Here is a 14,437-nt window from a genome sequence, read left to right on the forward strand (position 1 = left end):
GAGCTACGCTTACACAATTTTTAATATAGCTTTCAAATAATTATAGGAATGTTATTAGGTCCTTAAAATAATTATTTGGGCTATTATTATGAGTTATATTGAGTGTTATTTAACGCTTATATAATAATAATAATAGTCAGACTATTAATTTGTTACGGTTGACGTTAGACTAAACCCTAGTGGTATTGATACTAGGTTTTATCGAAGGAAAATTGTTTTGAGAGTATCGAACCGCTGTCCGAGTACTGAGTCACCACCTTTCAGGTGAGTGCATAGTTACTTTCAGCTTACACATAGATATGAAGTATTTTATATAAATTACGTGCTATGTGTGCATATTATCTGAATACTTGCTATCTATGCTGGATGAACGTTTTTATACATGTTTTCAATGATTTAAACTGTATATGTATTTTATATCTACGAAAATGTTAGGGGTAAAACATGGGTAGATGTAATAGGTGATGTGTGATAAAATGATGAGAGGCCTCGATGTTGATGTTTTTGATTCTGTCATCTAGCGGAGTATGGATGACGACCACAGACTCTTCTAGACAGTCCAAGGGAACACTAGCAGGTTCGAAACCTGTAGGTTTTGTGAATGATGTGTTCACCGGTGTACTCCATCCCCTACATGGTTGCCTTAAGGATATTTATTGCTGAGGAATCCCCTTAGCAATAGTGTCTATCCCGATGATGATCCTTAGGCTAGGTCCCTTATGATAGGTGTTTAGGGACGTAAAGTGAGGATAACGGGAACGGGTAATCGGGTTATTGTTGATTGATGAAATTAATAAACTTATTTATTATGGGTTGAAAACCCTATGTGCTCACCAGGCTCCCCAGCCTGACCCACTCAGTTTCTTGTATTACAAGTAGTGGCGCATGAGCATAAATGTGATGTTTTGGATGAGGGATTACGTATATAGGCACGTAGATACGAAATAATGTAGTAAGGCTTATATTGTATTGTTTATGCTTTTGATCTGTATCGAACATGACATCCCAAGTCTTTTAATGAAATACATTTCCTTGGAAATGCTTTTGATAAATCTTTATCATATTTTGTTTTGGGACAAATTCCGCAACACTTTTATTTAAAATGTTACTATGATTTTCAAACAAAGCATAAACAGGTATTTTCTGGCCGTGAAAATAGGGCTGTCACAGTTAGTATCAGAGCATTAGTTTAAGTGAACTAGGAATTTGTAGGATTTCTAGACTTAAACTTAGAATGCTAAGCGATGATTGTGAGGTGTGAGCACTATCTTATTTTAGGAATTGTGCCTAAAATGCTTTTATGTGCTAAATGTTTTATGTTATAGCTATAAAGATGCCTTATATGCTATTATTTGTTCGGATCTATGGTCTGTTGCCGACCGTGTGACATCCCAAAATCACGGCCAGAAAAGACCGATTTTCATTTATGATTTTAAAATAATTTCAGAGTAAATCCTTTTGATTTGAAAGAGTTGCGGAATTTGTTCCCAAAAATAAAGTATGATAAAATAATATTTACCAAAGCATTTCATCAAGAAATGTATTTTCATTATATAATCAAAACTCGGGATGTCATGTTACGATACAGACCATAAAGCATAAACGATAACATTACAAGCCGTTCAACAAATATAAACATATACAGACTTGTAAAGAAAATAACTTGATGATTCATCCATCTTATGTCCTTGCGCCACTTCCTATAATACAAATAAAACTGAGTGGGTTAGGCTTGGGAGCCTGGTGAGCATATAGGGTTTTCAACCCACAATAAATAATTATATTTAATTCCACCAACCAACAATAACCCAATTACCCATTCCCGTTATTCTCACTTTACGTCCCTAAAACAACTAACACAAGGGACCTAGTTTTAGAATATTTCATCGGGACGACAACACATGCATTCGAGGGTTTCCCGGCAATATATGTCAAATAAGGCAACCATGAGGGGGATGGAGTCCAGCGAATGAACACCCAAGTTCATTAACACCTACAGGTGACGAACCTGCTAGCGTTCCACAGGACTGTCTAGAAAAGTCTGTGGTCGTCATCTAAACTCCGCTAGATGACTGAATCAAAAACAACATCGAGGCCTCTCATCTGTTTATCACACGTCAACTATCTACCCATGTTCTACCCGATATATTAGTAGATAAAAATATATATTTTTATACATAGTTTAAAACCTGTATAGCATTCTAATTCAATACATATTCCAAAACAACAGATGAGACACATACACATAATACGTATTTCATAGAGAATAAATCATATCTATGGGATAGAAGAAAGTGAATATACATTCACACATATAACACAAAATATACACATAACATGTATTTCGTATAAAATACTTCATAATTATGCGTTGAAAGAAAGTAACCACACACTCACTTGATCAAAAGATGATCGGACAACACTACGGCTTATAGAAGTAGTATTCTTCGGCAGATCTGGAAGATCTTCACAAAAACCGGACTCCTCGCGGGCAGAGCTTCGGCTTGGGAATCGCACTTATCGGGATCTTCGGGGCTTCGGGACTTGCTTCGGGGCTCGGGAATAATACCGGGGCTTCGGGGTATAAATGGCACGCAAATCGAGGGAAAAACTAGAGAGAAAGGAAGACTTTGGCAAAAGAATAAGGCTGCCCTCGCATGCCCTTTTATAAGAGGCTGAGGCCTCGCAGTATGCTGGGCGTACAGCTTTACGCGGGGCGTACTGCCTCGGATCTTCATTGCATGCGTCATCGGAGCACTCGAGTCCGAGGCGGTGCATGCATCGGGGTACGCTGGGCGTAGTTCGGATCAGAACGGTGACTCCTCCGCCCTTCGGATATTATCCGAAGTATATATATATATATATATATATATATATATATATATATATATAAAGATCTTAATCCCATGAAGATCCGAAGTTCCAAAAACGGATATGAGTCCTTTGAAGGGTCTTAACCCATAAAGTCGATTACTTGGCGGCTTGCATACCCCCAAATGGGCCCAAACTTGAAAAATAACAACCTACTCCCTTAAAAATGAACAAAACTCATAAATGGATGCTACAAGACTTCCAAGATGGATACTTTCTGACTTAGGGACTCTCATAACACCAAGGGTGGCAACCCTGAGCTTAGGAAACGATTTTAAACCATAAAGCTTCATTCTTTGGACCAAGGAGGTTCAAAAACTCAACTTAAGAGATCTAAGCATTCATAAGGCAAGTTCAAGACTTTATACCTTGAAAAGGTCTGAAATGAAGCAAGAATCCTAAATCTACACCTTCTCCTTTAAACCATCACCTTGCTTCAACCTTCACTTCTTTAGAGAAAGGATCAAAAATCAACAATGCTCTCAAGAGGCTTTCCAAACACAAGAACACACAATAAATGAATTAGGGTTTCGTGGGAGCTGCTTAAGGGTGAGAGGGAGACTGGTCTTCAATACATAATGTTCTTTATATAGGGCTCAACCCTAGAATTTAGGGTTTGGAGACTGCAGGCATATGTTGCGCGTAGTCTTTAGTACGTTGTGTGTATATGCATGGTATGCACGATCATCTCATACTAATACGTTGCACGTACATAAGGTGGTACACCCTGGTACGGAACCCTTAAGCCCAAATAATAATGATCCAATGGATCCAAGCCCAAATCAATAAAATAATCAAATAATACCTTGGAGAAATACCGAGCGTTACAGAAACACTGCGATACGATCCCTTTTCTGCACTATTTGCACCTACGCACATCAAGTTGAACAACGTCTGGATCTACAAGCTCCAATGCAACCAACACTTATCCAATGAGCTCCTTCTTCTTCAAGATGCACCATGAACACTAAAAAACACCTTCTTTTGCTCACAAGGCTCAAACTAGGGTTAAGGTTTCAAGGGAGGACGTTGGGGAGGTGGAGGCTAAGAATGGAAATGGTTTGGGGAAGTTAAGGAGCTTAAATAGGGCCCCCGAAATTAGGGTTTTGGCTCTAATTGCATACACCCAACGTACTCCTGATACACCCAGTGTACTAGGTTGAATCTCCACGAGCATCCATGCTTAGTACGCCCATCGTATACCCTGTACGCCCAGCTTACTAGACTAAACCCAAAACCTTCGTAGCTTATAAAGATTATAACTTCTTCATTGCAACTCCGTTTTCGATGATATTTATATCAAGGGAAATCTATTGAAGAGCCCTATAATATTTTCTAGATATCTTGGACTAAAAACTTATCGAATAAAAATCCATATTTCATGCAAGAACTCGGCCTATGACTTTCCCCTTTCTACCCTTCGGGCCAAAATACAATTCAAAGGTTAAGATCTCGCAACCATCATTGTCTCCTTCCAAAAGGTCTAAACATTACCTCCTTAAAGCCCAAATCCTTAACCACTTGGGTTGTGGTGACTTGGTAAGGCATGTGGAAGATATGGTGGATAACCTATTGACCCATGTTCAAATCCTGGCACCACTCAGCCTTTGTGGCCATGGAGGTTCGCCTGCAGTGACTCCAGGGCATGAAGCAAAGCTTTATGTTTGCAGCGGGGGATTAGTCGGTGCGCGAAAGCTGGCCCGGAAACCCTCGTTAGGGAAGATCCCTTTCCCCCCCCCAAAAAAAAAAAGCCCAAATCCTTTACACAATCGACTTTGGACACATGGCCCTGAAATAAGAAATGACAAGAAACAAGATGTTACATTTGGGTCCTCTTATCTACACATCGATTTATCTTTTTAAAGACTTCTTGTTCGATAATCGAACAGTTATGATGACTTATTCTTAGATAATTGAACAATAAACAAATATCACTTATCACTTATTCTTGTAACCCCAAAAATCTAGGGAAACTGAGTAATCTAACCACTTTCTAATGTTATTTTAAAAACAATAACCATAAGTATTTTTTATTTTGAAAAATGACCACAAAGTCAGGAATGGGTCATTTCGGACCCTTATATCGAAATCGATAAAGGGTATAAGATCTGACCCGGTATTGTGGTCCTCCTATAAATATACCATTTCAAGGTTCATTTCAAAGTTACTAGTTTCAGATTACATACCGGAAACCATTTCGAACTACTTATGACATCCCTATTTTCACGGCCAGAAAAGACCGATTTTGTTTATGCTTTATAAAAATCAGAGTATCTCTTTTAATAAAAACATTGCAGAATTTATTTCCAGAAAAACATGATAAATACGTTATCAAAGCATTTATGAAGAAACGTATTTTATTCATTTTAAAACATTTCGGATGTCATCGTCAATACAAAAACATAAGCATAAACAGAACTTACATTCATTATCACTAGCGATTTACATCTCCTTAATCTCTCAGTGTAATGTGACATCATAACAAAACATGTGATATAAATAAACTGAGTGGGTTAGGTTGGGAAACCTGGTGAGTACATAGGTTTTTCAACGCACAATATTATAATTACTATGTTTTAAACAATCAAGCAATCAGCCCAATTACCCATCCCCATTATCTTCTTTATTCTTAAGGATCCACCCTAAGAATCAACTATTCCTCGTTCATTCATTCCTAAGGATCATCCTAAGGAATCGGCACGAAGTCCATCATTACCACGGTTTACACAACGCGCACTAAGTCTGCATAGTTGCCAGGGTTTAGGCATCAAGTCTGCATGATCACCAGGGTTTAGGCATCAAGTCTGCATGATCACCAAGGTTTAGGCATCAAGTCTGCATGATCACCAGAGTTTAGGCACCAAGTCTGCATGGTCACCAAGGTTTAGAGTACACCGGGTGAACACATCGTTCACCACACCTACAGGTTGTAAGCCTGCTAGTGTTCCATTGGACTGTCTAGAATAGTCCGTGGTTGTCATCCATACTCTACTGAATGACGGGGCCATCATTTGGGAAAAAGGCTTCTCACATCGTCCACCTCTCACCCCCACCTCACAGTCTATTTCACCTCTCAACTCATCATCCAAATCATACTCCATCTATTACATCTAACCATGTTTTACCCTAATATTTTCGTAGATATAAAATACATATATAGTTTAAATCATTTAAAACATGTATAAAACTGTTCATCCAGCATAGACAATAAGTATTCAGATAATATGCACACATAACACGTAATTTATATAATATACTTCATATCAATGTGTAAGATGAAAGTAACTATGCATTCACCTGGTAAGGTGGTGACTCGATACTGTGACTCGGTACTCGGATAACACTTCATTACTCTTAAAACAATTTCCTTCGACAAAACCTAGTATCATTACCACTATGGTTTAGTTTAATATTCAATGACTAATTAGTAGTTTGGCTATTATTACTATTATATAATCGTTAAAAATACTTATATAACCCATAATAATAGCCCAAGTAAACCACTTGGGTTGTGGTGACTTGGTAAGACATGTAGAAGATATGGTGGATAACCTATTGACCCATGTTCAAATTCTGGCACCACTCAGCCCTTGTGGCCATGGAGGTTCACCTGCAGTGACTCCAGGGCATGAGGCAAAACTTTATGTTTGCAGCGGGGGATTAGTCGGTGCGCGAAAGCTGGCCCGGAAACCCTCGTTAGGGAAGTTACATTTCCAATAATAATAATAATAATAATAATAATAATAATAATAATAATAATAATAATAATAATAATAATAATAATAATAATAATAATAATAATAATAATAATAATAATAATAATAATAATAATAATAATAATAATAATAATAATAATAATAATAATAATAATAATAATAATAATAATAATAATAATAATAATAATAATAATAATAATAATAATAATAATAATAATAATAATAATAATAATAATAATAATAATAATAATAATAATAATAATAGCCCAAGTACTTATTATAAGGTCCTAATAACATTGCTATATTAAAACATAAGTTATACTAAAGATAGGTTAGGCGTAGCTCACTTACAGCAGGTTTTCTCGAAAACCGGGCTTCGCTGGAGCAGCATTCCCAAGTTGAAAGGCTCTTTTCTCGGGACTACGGGAGCCTCAGGGCTTCCTTCGGGTGCTAGGGGGTTTACCTAGGCTTTTAGGGGGGTTAGGGAGCTTAGAGAGAGTGTAGAGAGAGAAAGAAGGTTTGAGAGGTGTGAAGAAATGGCAAGACCCGACACCTCTATTTATAGGGTGAATTCCTGATGGACTCGATGAGTAGAGGATCTACTTGCCGAGTTGGGGCATGTGGCAGCCTTCTGGTGGTGCCACGTGTCCAATCTGGTGGTGCCACGTCACCCCCTATCGCGTATCAGCTTTCAAACTTAGAAAAATCACAACTCTCGCATACGAGCTCCGTTTTCGACGTTTTTTTGTCAACGATTAGGTAAAATCAAGACCTACAACTTTTATTTAGACTCTGTCATCTAATTCTCAACCGATCTCCAATTTAACAGTAGGAGGCGTTTAGACTGTTAAATGATCGCGAAGAATTCGTAACTCCTTCATACGGACTCCGTTTTCGTCTATCTTTTTACCATTGAGTTCCTATTAATGAGATCTTCAACTCTCATTTAGGTCGCGTAAGCCAAAAACCACTCAAACTAAAATTCGAGTTTTGGGACGTGCACTGCTAAGCCAAATCTTAGAAAAATCATAACTTCCTCATACGATGTCAGATTTTAGCGGTTTTTTTTTTTTTTTTTTTTTTTTTTTTTTTTTTTTTTTTTTGTTTTTTGTTTTTTGTTTTTTGTATGTTCTTGGTTTAACATATAATAAAACTTTCGTTTAGATTTCTAAGGCTAAAAGTCGCTCCATCGTAAATTTATGATTTACGCTTCCCGGTGTCGTGTCGGTTTTGCCGTAAAACTTCGACGGGCCATAACTTCTTCGTTATAACTCGGATTTTGGCATTCTTTATATGTATGGAAACCTTGAAAAATATTATACAACTTGGTTAAGACTATTTATTATAAATAATCTTTTTCTGAAAAGTCGTTTTCGACACTTATTGCCTCAAAATTAACTAGCCCGGATCTACGGGCGTTACAAATGGTATTAGAGCCAGGGCACGGGTCGATGTTTTCAACAGGGACGTCGAACCCTATAATGGGGGGGGGGGTGAAAGTGGGTTAGATATGATCCCACATCGGCTTGGAAGGAGAACTAAGCATTCCTTATAAGGGGTGTGGATACCTTCCCTATCACAACGCGTTTTAAAGCTGAGAGGGAAGCAGATCCCATAAGAACTTTGCAGTTAAGCTTGCTCAGGCGGGAGTAGTACCAGGATGGGTGACCCCCTGGGAAGTCCTCGTGCCGAGTGGCCCAAAGCGGACAATATTTTGATACGTGCCAGAGGGGGATGTTACACTACTAAATTCAACTCCAAATGTATTCTAGCAATGAAGAGTATCATTTTTTATATGTAAGTTTCCATTATCTCTTGAATTATGTATTTAATATAGATTATATGATAAAACCTACATTTAGTTAGTATCAATTATGTAGGTATTATTTGTTTTCCTATGACTTTTAGTGGTTTAAAGGCAATTATCGAATTACATTTGGTTATATAGGTATTGTAGATAAAAAAATCTTACAAATATCCTAATTTTGACTAGTTTGAAACGAGTCCAAAATCCATATAACACATCATAAATACTTATAACTCATACGAAATATGAGGAAAACTTTCGAAATATGAATCCAGAATGATTTTATCCGGAATTGTGCTCTGTAACATACATACAAAATGACTAATTAATGATTTTATTGGTTGTAGAATGGCAAAACATACAAAGTGGTTGTGACAAAAATCTATAGGCCTGACCTTGGGTGAGAAATCATGATCCTTTACAATCCCGACCATTTTGTGCTGAAATGCTTAGACAATCATGTTTTGATGATTATGTGAACATGTTGGTTGGTGTGAAATGTCACCATTTACTTTGTCACTATCTTATGTCCAAAGAGTATACTACTTTACCTCCAGTTGACCTACATAAGCTTCTATTTCCGATACACGACTATCAAGTTTGCTTCGACAGGGAAGCATTCTGCTTGATTATTGGCTTGTGGTTCAGGGACTATTTCCCTACTTCTGATTTTGAACAATTTGGAGATTGTGTATTTCCATTTGTGTCACCTTCACGTTCGGTGAGAATGGATGACCTTGTGCACGTGTTCAATGACTTACTTCATCAATTAGGTGATGCAAACATGGTGAGAGTCTCCTTGTTGCATATGCTAGAGCATGGATTATTGGGGAAATACCCTCGAAAACCAATTAATAATGAACTTCTTGTATTTTTCTATAAATTAGACGAATTTAACATGTATACAACTATTTACATGTATCGAGAAATCAAATGATACATATACTTATTAAGTGCAATTTTTGACACATGTACCCATGGGGCAGAGTGATATGAGATTTCACTTACAAACAACTGCATACTGTCTTTGATAAGATTGAGGGGCATTTAAACCCTAACGAGCCAAGAGTTGACAATACAAATACATTTACTTTGCAGGGATGTGATAGTTTTTAATCAAAAAGTATTGGAACTTCATTATTTTGGTTAGTTTTTTGACATCTAAATTTTTGTCGATTTGTATCATGGAGACATTTCCCAATAATAGTATAGCTGGTTCCCCTATACCGGATGTTATCCTTCAGGTAGTTGCATACCCTAGGATGAGGCGTTTACAAGCTCCTGATTGTGAACAAATTCTTGATGTGAGAAATGTATTTATCTTAGTTCACCTTATAATCTATAAGTTTCGATGAGAAAATAACATAACATTAACCTTTATATATTGTTTTAGCATCCACCCAACAAATTGTTGCAGCCTACTCGATAAGAGCATTTTACTTTGTGGTGGATTGAGAGTGCCCCATGGATATATGATGCACATTACCCTGATATTTGAATTATGATATATGTTTTAAACAATTTCTTGTGTATGTTTTAAACAATTTCATTATCACGATGTAGTAAAAACAAGTTTATCCTTCCGAACAACATTTTCTAGAATACTCTAATATCATACAAACATCACTACGAGTTTTTTAGATCAACAATATCATACCGTTGATTACTTTTTTGACTAGTTTTGACGTTATATCTAATCTTTGACTTAGTTTTACTTTTGACACTTGACTTGGTCCTACTTGAAGATTCATTTTTTGTTAAATTAGCAAGAAATTGAGTGTCACAGTTTCTGCTTGTGTGACCAATCATTAGACACCGACTTCATTTTTTCTAAATAAGACCTTCATCTTGGGAAGGGATACGGTTATGGTTTTGTGGTCGTCTAACTTGTCATTTGTCCATCAATGATGGTAATACAACCATGACTTCAACCAGTTCTTTGTATTTGGCTTGAACTGACACAAGAAATACAATCTCTATATATGCTTATCAAATATATTTCCATTGTGAAGTATGATGAAACTCATGTAATGCAATGTTGATATCTCAGTTCATTGAATACTTCCATAGCATGAGAATAAGGTATACCTGACAATTGGCATCTCTAACACGTGCAACAACGAGATTCCAATTTTACTATACCTTTCTCATTTGGTTAGTCACCTCATATCTACTTTGATCAATCTAGTATACCTAAAAACAAGATGATTTGTTGATTCTCCTAACGATAACCTTCTCAGCATACTCAATAATATCTTTTTTGTTTTCAGATATACAAAAGATTTACATATATCTTGGCATGCACAATAAATTATAGCACAATTCTCATGGAAGTATTATAATACAAATAGTTACCTCCAACATTATGCCGTTAACACCACCATTGTTGCATAGTTGCTCGAAAGAAATCAATCAACATTGTTATTGTTAGTTTTTGTACATCTCTTGATAAGGCATTGATGGACTCGATGCTATTTGATGTCATAATATTAGACTGAACCACAAGGAAACACACCCTTGCCCAGTTCTCATAACCGATTGTGTCTATCCATGTACAAATATCTTCGTTTAGGGAATGATGTAGCCTACCAAATATTTTTTTGAAATCAGACTGTCGGTAAGCTTTTGCAGCCTCCCAAAAAGAAAAATATTGGTTATCTCTTGTTTACCGATCTTCATTCTCATATTCATCAACAAATGGCGATAACAGAGTTTGTGATATGCATTCGGAAACATAGCTTGAATGATCATTTCAATTGAATTGGATTTATCTGATATGATAGCCAAAGAGGACATGTCCCCAATATATGCTTTGAGTCTTGATAAAACCCATATCTATGACTTCCCACTTTCAGTATTCCCAACCCCAAATGCAATAGGGAGGATTTTGTTATTACCATCCATGTTTAGTGCTAGGAAGATCGTGCCTAAGTATTTCCCTTTAAGGTGTGCTTTGTCAATGATAATAATAGGATACAAACATGTTTGAAACGCTCAAATCTACAAAATAATTATTATTGAAATATTATTAGTTAAAGTGAACACATGTGTAGCGACAATAAATTTAAAGAACTCACTGTACAAGAAAATATTACCACGCAACCGATAGCCATGAAAACGTATTCAAATTTGTTGTCATAACTTAACTTTATATGTGCAACCGTCCCCAGAGTCTTCTTCTCCAAATTGTAATAATATAAAGGAAGTATTTGAAAGCTTTCTTTAGGGGTCATTTTCAACAAATTTAAAGCATACATTTAGCACTCTATGCTTGCCGGTATGAAATATGTACACTACTAAGATGGTCATATAAAGTTTGTTGTATATGTTTTGTCCACAACATATTATATGTACTATTAGCTAATATGCAATTCAAGAAGTAACCCAATTCCTTTTTGCTGGCTTGCCGGTGATGAGGACGTAGTTGTGTGTTTGGGAAAGTGTGCCTCTCCGATAGTTTGACCACTTAAAATGTATCAATATTTTTACTTTTTGCTGTCCGTATCCGACAGTCACAATTTTCCATAAAGCAAATAGCTTCAAACCTGTCTTTTGTAGATTTTGTCACTTTATATTGGAAGCCTACAGTAACACTTTTGAATCCTAAGTTAAGCTTAAGTTCTTTTTTGCTTTCGAAGAATTGATAGTTCTTCACATAGGAAGTATAACTGTGGACCGTGACACCTTTACATTTTTGTTGAACTAATTCGGGCAATGGTAAAGTTCAGGCATACCCCAATGAGTGAGTGGTTTGTGTTTCTTCAAAATCGGAAAAATAATAAGGTAACTTTCCTTTTGTGGTTTTTAGGGTTTTAAGGGCTCAGTTTGCTCTCCTTCATCTTTAGTATCATCACCATCAAATTCAGTTTAACTCTAAAAATGTTCAGTTGGCACTCCATATGGAATTATTACCATTATCAACCAACAACATTAGTTTTTGCTCATCATTGTAGATTCATCAACATCAACTACCGGAGAAGCATCATCAACAACCTTACCTTTAGACCTATAATCACCCTTATCTATAGGGCCATTGTAAGAAATAACATGATTGGTTGTCATAAATAATAAATCACAAATTTGCTTAGTTCGAGCACCGGGAGACTCATTTCCACCATAATGATTTCCCTAGCTAATCAATGTATATCACTTTCCATAACATTATTAACAACAAAGAATTGTACTATGTTAGGAGATATACTACTAACAAAGCTAATAAAATATTTGACACCACTATTGTCAATAATCCGCATAATGTACGATTGTTAGATTTCGGACCAGATACATTTGAATGACCTCAACTCTGGAATAGCTGTACCTACTCCAAAATACGATATTCCGGAGAAATGATCATTTAAAAAAATCATTGTGGTTATATTGATTTAAATACTACGGTTAAATTACTTAATTTCCCCAAAATCTATTATTCTGGATATACCAAAATTAAGATAAATAGTTACAAGAAGAAACCGACTGTTAAAAACAACCAAACAATAAACAATACGTATTTTAAATACGATATTCCGGAGAAAATGATCATTTAAAAAAAATTATTGTGGTTATATTGATTTAAATACTACGGTTAAATTACTCAATTTCCCCAAAATCTATTATTTTGGATATACTAAAATTGAGATAAATAGTTACAAGAAGAAATACTAAAATTGAGATAAATAGTTAGAAGAAACCGACTGTTAAAAACAACCAAACAATAAACAATACGTATTTTAAACATATTAACAAAAAAAAAAAAAAACAATTGATAGAATGATAGCATCCTTATCACTGTGCAACAAAACTAAGAAACCGACTACTAAAAACAATCAAACTATAAACAAAACATATTTTTAATTTAAACATACTAACAAAAAAAAAAAAAATTATAGAATGATAGAATCCTTATCATTGTGCTGTGTGCAACAAAACTAAGAGCAACTTTACCTACCATACCACCAAACTTTAAAACAGTCAATGATGTACATATGAGAGTAAATCTGAATACTTTACCGATTATCAAGTGAGATTAAAGTATAAATCCCAAATAAGCTTTTTAAAAACGTTAGATGGAAATTGAAATTTGGACTCTATACAATAAATCCTAATTCTATTAATTTACTGTTGTTCCAAACTACTACTTACCAAATCAGTGATCTTATAAAATTTAGAAGCAATAAACAGTTAGAAAATCTACCTTAATAAATGAAAATGATTTTATCACATGTCATTCTCTCATAAAATTAGTCACATGTAATTTTATCATAATTTTGAGATATATATTTATTTTCCACTTATCATTGCTTCAATTTTCATTTTCAATCTATTATTAATTTACTTTCCATAAATTAAATCTACCATAATGACTATTAATTTTAAATTTTAAATTTTAAATTCAATTTCAAATAAATTTACAGTTTAAACCTTTATGTTTAACATTTTGTTATAATTAACTCGGTTAATACACTAAACATATAATTTTAATTAATTTATTTTTTGCATGTTTTTTTACATAATTTTCACTTATTTCAATTTCAAATTCAAATAAAATTTCTATTTAATCGTTTGTACTTAACATTTTGTTTTAATTAACCCGTATAATATACGGATCTTACAACTAGTAAACGAATAAACCATTGATCTTTTTAAGGGCTTTAAATTGAAATTATAAAAAAAATACTACTCTCTAGTATCTAGTAGGTAAAAATAATGAACCGTGGACTTTTCAATAAAGGGCTTCAAAAATTAAACACAAACACCTCTATTTCAGAATTCAGAAAACCTTATTAGCTTAATCACTGCACAAACAAGAAAGTGACTCATGGATCGTTTTTTTGTTTGTTATTCATATGCTAAATCAGAAAATAATCAATAAAAGTTTAGAATTCATATGCTTTTACTTGAATAAAAAACCACTCAAATCAAAAAATCGACAAAAAAGGGGGGGGGGGGGGGGGGGGGGGGGGGGGGGGGGGGCTGCTCATATTTCCAATCGACCCTTGTACTCACTTCTCAGACCAGCTGCTGCCCTCTTAAACCTTAATCCAAC

The sequence above is a fragment of the Lactuca saligna genome, chromosome 6 (assembly GCF_052625555.1).
Source record: "Lactuca saligna cultivar CGN05327 chromosome 6, ASM5262555v1, whole genome shotgun sequence".
NCBI lineage: Eukaryota > Viridiplantae > Streptophyta > Magnoliopsida > Asterales > Asteraceae > Lactuca > Lactuca saligna.